The sequence below is a fragment of the Mustelus asterias genome, unplaced genomic scaffold (genome assembly GCF_964213995.1).
Source record: "Mustelus asterias unplaced genomic scaffold, sMusAst1.hap1.1 HAP1_SCAFFOLD_420, whole genome shotgun sequence".
Classification (NCBI taxonomy): domain Eukaryota; kingdom Metazoa; phylum Chordata; class Chondrichthyes; order Carcharhiniformes; family Triakidae; genus Mustelus; species Mustelus asterias.
In genome coordinates this window covers 385,734-398,182 of record NW_027590375.1, presented here as the reverse complement: position 1 = coordinate 398,182, position 12,449 = coordinate 385,734, and the positions used below count along the sequence as shown (strand labels likewise).

Sequence of the window (12,449 nt, the reverse complement as noted above, 5' to 3'; positions counted from 1 at the left end):
TCCCCCCTGCCCCCTCCCCTTCTCCCTCCCCTTCCCACTCCCCTTCCCTTCCCCTTCCGCCCCTTCCCCCTCCCCTTCCCCCCTTCCCCCCTCCTTCCCCCTCCCGTTCCCCCTCCTGTTTCCCCGTCCCCACCCCCCTCTCCACTTCCCCCTCCCCTTCCCCCCCCCTTCACTTCCCCCTCCCCTCCCCCCTCCCCCGCTCCCCTCCTCCCCACCCCGTCCGCCATCCCCCACACCCATTCCCCCTCCCCCCTCCCGTTCCCCCCACCAACACCCCTCCACCCCTTCCCCCCTCCCTTTCCCCCCGCCCCCGCTCTCCTTCTCCCCTTCCCCAATCCCGTTCCCCCCTCCCTCCCTCCCATTCCCCCCTTCCCCACTCCCCTACGCCCTCCCCCTCTCCTTCCCCCCTCGCCCTTTCCCCTTCCCCCTCCCCTCCCCCCCGCCCCTCCCCTTCCCCCCGCCCCTCCCCTTCCCCCCCGCCCCCTCCCCTTGCCCCCTCCCCTGCCCCGTCCCCTCCCCTTCCCCCCTCCCCCCTCCCCTTCCCCGCCTCCTCCCTCCCCTTCCCCCTCCCCCTCCCCTTCCCCGCCTTCCACCTTCCCTTCCCCTTTCCCATTCCCGCCCTACCCACCCTTACCCCCTCCCCTACCACCCTCCCTGCTCCCCATCCCCCCTCCCCTTCCCCCCTCCCCGTCCCCTACCCCCTCCCCTTCCCCGCCTTCCAACTCCCCTTCCCCCTCCCCTTCCTACTCCACTTCCCCGTCCCCTTCCCTCCTTCCTCCCCGCCTCCCCCTCCGCCCCCGCTTATTCCCTCCTCCCCTTTACCCACCCCCTCCCCTTCTCCCCTCCCCCTCTCTTCTCCCCTCCCCCTCCTCCCCTTCCCGCCTCCCCTTCCCGCCCTCGCCTTCCCCCCTCCCCCACTCCCCTCATCCCCTCCCCGTCCCACCTCCCCCACTCCCATTCCCCCCTCCCCCACACCCATCCCCCCTCCCCTTCCCCCTCCCCCTCCCCTACACCACCCCTTCCCCGCTCCCCCTCCACCTCCTACCCCCTCCCCCCTCGTCCCCCCATTACCCCCTCCTCCCCTTTCCCCCTCCCCCTCCCCTTCTCCCCTCCCCCTCCCCTTCTTCCCTCCCCTTCTCCCCTCCCCCCTCCCCTTCCCCCCCACAAGCCCCCCTCCTCCCCTTCCCCCCTCCCATTCCCCCCCCACTCCACTTCTCCCCTTCCCCACTCCCCTACTCCCTCCCCCACTCCCCTTCCCCCTCCCCCACTCCATTCCCCCTCGCCCTCTTCTCTTCCCCCTCCCCTTCCCCCGCCCCCTCCCCTTCCCCCCCGCCCCCTCCCCTTCCCCCCGGCCCCCTCCCTTTACCCCCTCCCCTCCCCCCTCCGCCTCCCCTTCCCCCTCCCCCTCCCCTTCCCCGTCTCCTCCCTCCCCTTCCCCCCTCCCCCTCCCCTTCCCATACCCGCCCTCCCCCCTCACCCCCGCCCCTTACCCCCTCCCCTTCCCCCTCACCCCCGCCCCTTACCCCCTCCCCTTCCCCCCTCCCTGCTCCCCATCCCCCTCCCCTTCCCCCTCCCCGTCCCCAACCCCCTCCCCTTCCCCCCTGCTCCCTCCCCCTCCACCCCCTCCACTCCCTCCCCCCTTCCACCCCCTCCCCTTCCCCCTTCCCTTCAACCTCCCCTCCCCTTGCCCCTCCCCTTCCCCTTCCCCCTTCCCCTCGCCTTCCCCCTCCCCTTCCCCCTCCCCTTCCCCCTCCCCTTCCCACTCCCCTTTCCCCTCCCCTTCCCCCCTTCCCCCTCCCCTTCCCCCTTCCCGTCTCCTTCCCCCTCCCGTTCCCCCTCCTGTTCCCCCGTCCCCTTCCCCCTCTCCCCTTCCCCCTCCCCTTCCCCCCCTCTACTTCCCCCTCCCCTTCCCCCCTCCCCCTCCCCCCACCCCCTCCCCCCACCCCCTCCCCTTCCCCCTCCACCCACCCCCTCCCCTTCCCCCTCCCCTTCTCCCCTCCCCTTCCCCCCTCCCCCTCCCCTCCCCCCTCCCCTCTCCTGTCCTCTCCTGCCCACTCCCCCCCCGGTCCCTCCTGGTGGTGCCCCCCACCACCCCCCCCCCGGTCCCCCCCCCCCGGTCGCTCCCCCCAGGACACTGTTGGATGAAACGAATCATATTTTTAATCTCTCAAAATTGAACAGATTTTGACTTTTTAAACTTGGACACTCTTGCTTTGGTTTTGCAATATCCTCTGAGCAAATGGAGCAATTTTAGCATCAGGGTAGTGGCAGCAAACCATTGGAAATGCGATAGAATAGAGGTTATTCACTACTAAGCTATTTCAGAAATATTGTGGCAGATAAATGGCTGCTTTTACCATCAGATTTTAACCACCAAGCTTCTTCCTCTTGCCCGAGCAAACATTCTACTAACTTGTGCTTTTAACACTTTTTTATAGAAAGTTAAACATGAACAGTGGTAAATATGAGGCTGTCACGTAGTACTATACACATTTGTGTACTATCCTGTGTGTAGAAATATAGGTTGTGTTTGAAGAGTATTTTTGAATTTACTAGCACAAAGTGAAATCTCAATTACAGTGGGAATGATTTAATATCACCACAGCAGAGAGGGTTGTCTTTATTCTTCTTTCCCCACCTCACCCAAATGTTACTCAGTTGCCCAATTTACAAAGTACTCTTACGCCTCAATAAAAACAAATCTGCAGCCCACACAAGGAGAACTGTAGATTGACTGTAGATTAAATGAAATGTGTTTGCACACTCTTGTCACGTTAATTCTCAATGCTTTATTTTCTTATTAACATTTTTTTTTCTTGATCGACAGATTTGATTATCTGCTGCAACAGACCGACCTTTTTGCCCACTTTATCCAACCTGCTGCACAGAAAACTCCAACGTCTCCTTTAAAGATGAAACCCGGGCGCCCTCGCTTAAAGAAAGATGAGAAACAGACGCTTCTGTCGGTTGGAGAGTAAGATATATTCCAGGCAATGTGTATTTGGATTCATGATGCAAATTCTGAGAGATTTCAACTTGGAAAGTGTTCCTGGCGTTTAAAGGCCAAAGAGGCGTTAATGTTGGGGTCAAAGGAGAATGGTGGAAGTAAAGCTTTCATTCTTCCTTGAGGTTTTGGGGCCTCGGCTTTCAGTGAGTTGGATGTAACTCTTTACTGCTTCATCCATATTTGCAGAGTAGGTTAAGGGCAACCACAAATTGGGATCATATGATGGAGTTGCAAAGAGGGCATAGCCCAGTGAGTGGGCAAAGCTGAGGCAAATGTAGTTCAGTGTGGAGAAGTGTGAGGCCACCCACTTTGGAACTGAGAAAGGCAAATCTAAGTGTTTTCGACAAGAGAGATTAGTTGTGGAGGAGCAAAAGAGATTTGAGTTTCCATATATACAAATAACACCATATTACTCCACTGTTATAAAAGATAATGGAAAATGCTAAGAGGAAGATGGCATTTATCTCAAAATAGATTGGGATGAAAAAGTGAGGAAGTTGTACAAAGCCTTGGTCAAACCTCAGCTGGAGTACTGCCTTTGGTTCTGGGCAACGAACCTCAGAAAAGTAATATTGGGCTGGCACCGGAATGCTATCTGGTCTTAGTGTTAGGTTATGAGAACATAACCTGTTCCATAAATTTGGCTTTCATTCCGTTGAGTTTAGAGTATTAAAGAGTGACCAAATTGAGGTGTTTAAAATGATTAGGGGATTTGATAGGGTAGATACAGAGACTAATTTCTTTTGAGGGAAATCTGGTTCAAGGGGGCACATCTTAAAATTAGAACGAGGTTAGTTAGGATTGAAAGTGAGGGCTATTTCATTCCACTTGGTGGAAAGGTCTGTCCCAAATGGCAATGGGTGCTAACTTTTTTGAATGGATTTTTTTCTTTGTTGGGTGCACGATCAAGTTATATGAAGCAACAGCAGGCATGATTTAATTGAATAAACAGATGTCTGAGGTTGCATGGCCTACACCTTTTCTCTGCCTTTTTAAAGTTGAAGCAGCATCTTAGTCACCAAGTGTTCAAATATCCTGCATCCGTATGACAGGCGTGGAATTCCTGTCAACCTTGCATTAAAAACACTGGTGTTCTTAAATGTGGCACATGTATGATTGAAGAGTATGTTGACAACTATTGGCACAGAAGAGTAAACATGTGTAATTACCTAATTAAATTAAAAAGTACGAATATGCTGTGTAATCTGCCAGGGTCTTGGTAGAGTATTTACATAACAGTAGATTTCAAAGTTTATGTTTGGAATCAACTTGAAATTAAAATAATGGCCATCTGCATTAATTGCAATTTTGAATCTTAGTTCAATAACATGCTGTACGTAGGGCATGGTGGCACAGTAGTTAGGGTGGCAGTGGTTAGCACTGCGGCCCCACAGCGCCAGGGATCCAGGTTCGATTCCCGGCTTGGGTAACTGTCTGTATAGAGTTTGCACATTCTCCCCGTGTCTGCGTGGCTTTCCTCCGGGTGCTCCGGTTTCATCCCGCAGTCCAAAGAATAGGGTTAGGTGAATTGGCCATGCTAAATTGCCCCTGAGTGTCAGAGGAACTAGCGAGGGTAAATGCATGGCATTATGGGGATAGGGTCTGGGTGGGATTGAGGCCGGCGCAGACTCCATGGGCCAAATGGCCTCTTTCTGCACTTTAGGATTCTATGTACTAATCTTCACCACAGAAGTGATGCACAATCTCCAAAATAATTTGTACGGTGTTGTTTATTCTGAAATAATTGTGGATTTGAAATTGATTGCAGTAACAGCTCTTTTAAAATGGTTTGGAAAGTAATAATAACCCCTCGCACAAAACAAGTCACTTTTAATTCTCAGCTAACGGCATCGTCGTACGGAACAGGAAGAGGATGAAGAGCTACTATCAGAAAACCGCAAGACAACCAATGTCTGCACAAGGTTTGAAGAATCCCCATCATGTGTGTAAAGCCATTTTATTCATTATTTCATACATGAGTTAATGTAGCTCAGTTTTCACTCCCTTTTCCCAATTGCTTTCACATTTTCAGTCACCATTCATCGAAGTGCAGTGTTCAATTTTGTCACAATTAGACTTGTGGGAACATTTGAGACTGTTGTAATTAAATCTCCAAAAACAGCAGCTCCCGTTCTACTGGTTTAATTTGCTGTATTTATTGGCATAAGGGGTCTTTTTAATGGAACAATCTACTAATGCTGACAGACACCACGGACTCACTGCAGCCTAACTTGTAATCTGACATAATATTTTCTGAATGGATATTGTCGATATTGAGTATTTTGAGGTCACATTCAGCATTAATAAAATGCAGGGTAAAGCTGAAAGATCTCCCTCATGCCAGTATGACATGTGTTTCATATGTCAGCCTTTCACCTTGCTCTTTGTTTTGTTCAGCTTTGCCCTCTCAACCAGTGCCCCCAAGGAACTGAGTTGAAACTGCTCCAACTTATTTTTCATGGTGTCCTCGCAGCCATTTTAACATGTTCGCGTACGCCACATGAAAAGGAACCATCTGCTTTCATGAGGAGTAATTGGATTATCATACAGATTGCGTACATGTAACGTGCTGTCCTTTTGGTGTTGAGAATCATCTATAATCACTTCCTAACCCTGTGAAATGGTGAGCTGAATGATCTGTTCTCCCAAATGGCATTTCCCCAATCAAAGAACAAAGAAAAGTGCAGCACAAGACAGGCCCTCCAGCCCTCCCAGTCTGTGCCAATCATGGTGCCCTTACTAAAATAAAGAAAAAACCTTCTGTCCTTATTTGGGTCTGTATCCCTCTATTCCCTCCCTATTCATTTACCCGTTGAGATGCCTCTTAAATGTTGCTAATATGCCTGCTTCCGCCACCTCCCCTGGTAGTGCATTCCAGGCACCCACCACTCTGTGAGAAACTTCCCCCACACATCTCCCTTAAATTTTATCCCTCTCACCTTGAACCTGCGCCCCCTTGTTATAAATACTTCCACCCTTGGAAAAAAGCTTCTGACTATCCACCCTGCCGATGCCTCTCATCATTTTATCCACCTCTATCAGGTCTGTCCTCAGCCTCTGTCTTTCCAATGAAAACAATCCTAGCTTATTCAAACTCTCCTCATTGCCAACACCCTTGAGACCAGGCAACATCCTGGTGAACCTTCTTTGCACTCTCTCCAAAGTTTCCACGTCCTTCTGGTAGCGTGATGACCAGAACTGCACGCAATGCTCCAAATACTCATAACATATTCAAAATCCCAGTAATGTCCATGCAATCATTTCTTACAAAGCAGTCAAAGCCCAGTAAACTGGTTCCTCACCATCATTCCTTCTCTCTGCCCTCCCAATCTTGCTCATACTTGCCTTAGTGAAGTTTAGGTGCTCTGTTTAACAACTTATGTTTCTGTATATACTTTGGCCTTGTTTTATTGGTCAATTTAGCTGCTATAGAATGGTAGTAGTCGTGGTGAAAATCACCACCGTTGTTTTGGAGCCTGCGTCTGAACGCTGACATTCTTTATGCAAACATTGAGACCCGGGGCGGCACGGTAGCACAGTGGTTAGCACTGCTGCTTCACAGCTCCAGGGACCTGGGTTCGAATCCCGGCTCGGGTCACTGTCTGTGTGGAGTTTGCACATTCTCCTCGTGTCTGCGTGGGTTTCCTCCGGGTGCTCCGGTTTCCTCCCACAGTCCAAAGATGTGCGGGTTAGGTTGATTGGCCATGCTAAAATTGCCCCTTAGTGTCCTGGGATGCGTAGATTAGCGGGTAAAATATGTAGGGATGTGGGGGTAGGGCCTGGGTGGGATTGTGGTCGGTGCAGACTCGATGGGCCGAATGGCCTCTTTCTGTACTGTAGGGTTTCTATGATTCTATGAATACCAAATGGATTGTGCTGCTTGCTTTTTGTTGTCTCAAGCTATCATGGTGCTTTCAGTTCAATGGTTCCTGAAACAGTAATACTTTTCCTTTTGGTCATGGCACTGATTTCATTTCCCCTTGAGCTGTATTCTTTACAGACTCTTGCAACGGTTGAAGGCTCTAAATGTTTGGGGTCCCTTCCACAGATGTAAAAGGAGGGAAACTCCGCGACTATCAGATCCGTGGACTGAATTGGCTGATTCCTTTATCTGCGAATGGCATTAATGGTATCCTGGCAGATGAAATGGTATGAATACACATTGATTGTAGACATAACAATTGTTTGGTGTAGGCATGTGAGATGTTTAGTTTAAAGGATTTAATAAGATAAATGTCTCTGTAGTGTACTGGTTGTCACGTTCGCCTAACATTGAAGGTTCATGGTTCAAAACGGGGCGAAGCATTATTATATCTATTCACGAGGCGGCTCGGTAAAGCACTTGGGGTGAATGGGATCAAAGGTTATTGGTGGGGGGGGGAAAGCAGGATGAGGCTATCGAGTTGGATGATCCGCCATGATCTTAATGAATGGCGGAGCAGGCTCGAAGGGCCAAATGGCCTCCTCCTGCTCCTATCTTCGATGTTTCTAAATAGGGAACAAGTATCTTATCCCGGATGTTCGAGGGTGTACCATTCAAATATTAGCGGAAACCTGGAACGTTTGTTTTCTCCTCCTTCCTGCCAAAACCTAGCTTTTTATTTTATAAAAAACTTGAGGCATGGTTAGTCTGGACATGTCAAAACTGAGACTAAGGTTTTTGTTAGATTAGTGTGAACGGAAATGGAACCAAGGCAGATAAATGGAGTTACGATGTAGATAAGCTATGATCTAATTAAATTGCAGAACAAACTTGATGGGCCGAATGGTTTCTTCCAGTACATTTCAGAAATGCTCCAGGACAACACTGATGAAAAAACAGTCTTTGATTCTAAGAGAATTAATTGTTTTACTTTGTTTAGCAGGGTCTCGGGAAGACTTTGCAAACGATTGCTCTTCTTGGGTAGATGAAACATTAAAGAAACATTCCTGGACCTCACATGGTTCTAGTCCCCAAGTCTGCACTGCACAACTGGATGCTTGAGTTCAAAAGATGGATACCGACTCTTCGAACTCTTTGTTTAATAGGTGACAAGGATCAAAGGGTAAGAACTGTGTTTTATGTTCCCAAAAATACTGTTGTAAAATACAGCTGATGCATGGGGTTTAATTTGAAAATGCATTGCACGTTGTGGAAGTAATCCGTGCAGTGCTTGTTGGATCTCCTGCCACATGTTGGTCGACCCCAGTGGGAAAGTACAACGACCCTTGCTACCCCAGCATCGGAACAAGAAAAAACAGCCAGGATTCCTAAAGCTGGTTGCTATCTCGACATCTGTCATTTACCAAATAGGAATTCAGTAATCCGCAAGCACTTGCTGTCAAAACGTGTGTGTGAAAAAGCTGCATGGGTGAGGTACCAAAGGACAGACTGCATCTGTTGGGCAAGTCGCGAGAGAGTCAGTTCATTCACGGGGGAGCAAGATTCTTTTAAAAACTAAACACTGACCCATGAACCATAACGGCAAATTTTGGAATACCTCCCAAAGGTAGGGGAGTCAAACTCGAAGGCATAGGTTTAAGCTGAGAGGGAAGAGATAGGAAAGGGTCCAGAGGGGCAACTTTTTCACTGAGGGTGGTGAGAGTCTGGAACACGCTGCCAGAGGTAGTAATAGAGGCGGGTACAATTTTGTTTTTTAAAAAGCATTTAGACAGTTAGATGGGTATGGAGGGATATGGGCGAAACGCGGGCAATTGGGACTAGCTAAGTGGTTTTTAAAAAAGAGCAGCATGGACAAGTTGGGCTGAAGGGGCTTTTTCCATGCTGTAAACCTCTATGACCTTGTTTAAATTGCTGAACAAATAACCACTAGCATTGCAGTTGTGTGGACAAGCACTTTGTGTAATAAAAGTACAATAAATGAAGGACTCATAAAACCTGGGAAACAATTTTAATAAATTTAGATTTAACAAATTGAAGTTTTGTATTTGGCCATTGTTCAATCTATAATATTAATTCTGCCCTTCACTGGGTTGAATTTACTTTCGTCGACTCTCTCAAAAACATGTTTTCAACATGCATGCGGAGAATGGGTCTGTCGCCAGTGTTAACGTCAGCCCTCAAGGTTCCTTGAGACTGGCTTTGGAGATCAGCTTTTCCTTGCTCAGCGTAACTAAAATCAGAGATTTGCCACGCATACAACGTTTGAGTGTAGATTAGCAGGTATGTTCAATTATATTGTAATTTATTGCTCTCTCCTTGCTTTGCAACACCCTGGGCGGGATTTTCCAGCCCCATCAGTGACAGGGAAAATCGTGCGCTGGGCTGGAACATCTTGAAGTGCTGGCACAGTGGTTAGCACTGCTGCCTCACAGCAAGAGTTTTAACAACACAAGGTTAAAGTCCAACAGGTTTATTTGGTAGCAAATGCCTTTAGCTTTCGGAGCGCTGCTCCTTCGTCAGAAGTCTCACAGTCCAAAGAAGTGCAGGTTAGGTTGATTGGCCATGCTAAATTAACCCTAGTGTCGGGGGGGGGGGGGGGGGGTTAACAGGATAAATATGTGGAGTTACGAGAATAGGGCCAGGGTTGGATTGTGGTCAGTGCAGACTCGATGGGCCGAATCGCCTCTTTCTGCACTGTAGGGATTCTATTCTATTCTATTCTATTCTATCCTATTCTATTGTATTCTATTCTATTCTAACTAATACAGTCCCATAGATCCTGTAGTTAAAATCCTGCATCTATAAGCCACAAGATTCTGATGGACTGAGTCCGTTCCAGTAATAGGAGATTTCATCTTCTGGACTACAGAGAGGGAGAACTGGAGAAAGATCGAGGAGGCCATGAAATAGAAAGAAAGGGAGAGAGGGGGTGAGCGACAGACAGAGCGAGCTCCAGACATAGAGGGATTCTATGGTTTGGAGAATAGGGCCTGGGTGGGATTGTGATCGGTGCAGACTCAATGGGCCGAATGGCCTCTTCCTGCATTGTAGGGATTCTATGGTTTGGAGAATCGGGCCTGGGTGGGATTGTGGTCGGTGCAGACTCAATGGGCCGAATGGCCTCTTCCTGCATTGTAGGGATTCTATGGTTTGGAGAGTTGCCAAGAGCCAATTGCCCTTTGGCCGCTCTCCACGTTTGCCCGTCCTGCCCTTGACGCTGCTCACTGCTGACGGGGCTGGAAAATCCCAACGTCAGTGTTTTATTCAGCTAAATTGGTCTGATTAATGCCTGTGATCAGATCTGTTTCTGCTGCATCCCAATTGTATTCGATCAAAATAAATTTCTGGTGTTTGGAAAACTGAAATGTATCCCACTTCTTACTTCATCACGCAGCTTTCATCAGAGATGTCCTCCTTCCTGGAGAGTGGGAGGTCTGTGTGACGTCGTATGAAATGCTCATCAGGGAGAAATCTGTTTTCCAAAAGATTAATTGGCGATATCTGGTTATAGATGAAGCCGACAGGATCAAAAATGAGAAATCCAAGGTAAGTTTGTTTTCCCTTCATTTTCTCTGCTCTCTTCCCCATCCCTTCCATTACCACCAGAGTTAATGGCTACCATTGTAGTGAATGCTACATTTTCTGCCTCATCTTCAGATGAATTGGGGAGAAACGCAGGCTTGATTTGTAGCATGGGGGCATGAGCAGGGGGCGACATGGTAGCTCGGTGGTTAGCACTGCTGCCTCACAGCGCCAGTGACCCAGGTTCGATTCCCAGCTTGGGTCATCCTCTGTGTGGAGTTTACAAGTTATACCCGTGTTTGCGTGGGTTTCCTCCGGGTGCTCCGGTTTCCTACCACAGTCCAAAAAAAAAAATTGCTGGTTAGAAGTCATAGAAATCATAGAACCCTACAGTGCAGAAGGAGGCCATTCGGCCCATCGAGTCTGCACCGACCACAATCCCACCCAGGCCCTACCCCCACATGTTTACCCACTAATCCCTCTAACCTACACATCTCAGGACTCTAAGGGGCAATTTTTTTTTAACCTGGCCAATCAACCTAACCCGCACATCTTTGGATTGTGGGAGGAAACCGGAGCACCCGGAGGAAACCCATGCAGACACGAGGAGAATGTGCAAACTCCACACAGACAGTGACCAGAGCCGGGAATCGAACCCGGGTGGTTATGTGCTTTGGCCGTGCTAAATTCTCAGTGTACCGAAGTGTGGCGACTAGGGGATTTTCAGAGTAACTTCATTGCAGTATTAATGTAAGCCTACTTGTGCCACTAATATATAAACTTTAAAACTTTGTAAACCATGTGTCACATTCTCGGTTATATATCATGGAGTGAGGTTATTTTTGAGCAAGGTGCAGTTATCTGTGGGACCAGACAGAAAATGAGGCACAGAAGTTTGCTGCACACTGTTCCCCTGGAGAGGGGAATGCAAAGACGGGGTAAGACCGAGTGGCAAAGAAAAGTAAAAAAGAATTCAGTGTGGATGGAAGTGGCTGTTCTATGGTGAATGAGATCACGAAGGACAGGAAGATTGGAACAAATGGTTGGAGGGAAATCCAAGAAGAGAGATTTTGAAATGAAGGAAAATGACATATTTTGAGTGCTAATGGTTAATATAATTGTTATTTGCTGCTTTCACTGTTCCTTCGCATTTCCATCAAAGCTTTAAGAGCTAAATTAAAAGGGTTATTTATTGTCACAGATGGAATGCGAATCTTGAGGAAAAGAGCGCTTTAATCTCACAATCCAATGCAGACAAATCATTTTTTAATTTAAAGTTTGTCAGTGTCACAAGTAGGCTTACATTAACACTGTAATGAAGCTTTTGTGAAAATCCCCTGGTCGCCACACTCTGGCGCCTGTTCGGGTACACTGAGGGAGAATATAGCACCGCCAATGCACCCTAACCAGCATGTCTTTCGGACCGTGGGAGGAAACCGGAGCACCAGGAGGAAACCCACACAGACTTGGGGAGAAAATGTATACTCCACACAGTTACCCAAGCCGGAAATCAAAAACTGGTCCCTGTTGCTGTGAGGCAGCAGTGCGAACCGCTGTGCCATATTCAACCAAATTACTCCAGGGGTTCAGAAACTTCTGGGAAAGTTATTGCACCATCAATTATTGAGGCTCGATAGTTAATCTCTGGGTTTTAACACTAGTGGAAGAGTGGAGTGGGAATATTTGAATTGAAAATCAAAGATCAGATCTGCTTTTTCAGACCGTAGTGTGCTCTTGTTTTAAAAGATTTTTAACCAGCTGCCCCTTCCGCAACCATTGCTTTTTAACCAGCTGCCCCTTCCACGACAATTGCTTCGATTTGAAAGAAATGCCATTCAATTGTGGACGGCTCTGGAAGTTTCCATGTTCCCGTCTTGCAAGTTATAGATTACCATTTGTAATCTTGATGTACTATTACTACACTTGCTTTTTGCTTCCTAATGCAAAGCATTTGGTGCCACTATATCTGAATTCATTGGAGAAATGACAGACACGGATAAACACCTAAAAGATCAGCGAACTTTTAAGTGCAGTCTG

General features: G+C 48.4%; 1 pseudogene; it reads left to right on the top strand.

The window, feature by feature from the left end:
* The first annotated feature begins 2,827 nt into the window (after positions 1–2,827).
* LOC144486629 (SWI/SNF-related matrix-associated actin-dependent regulator of chromatin subfamily A member 5-like) overlaps positions 2,828–12,449 on the top strand; it is a 234,063-nt pseudogene continuing 224,441 nt past the window's right edge.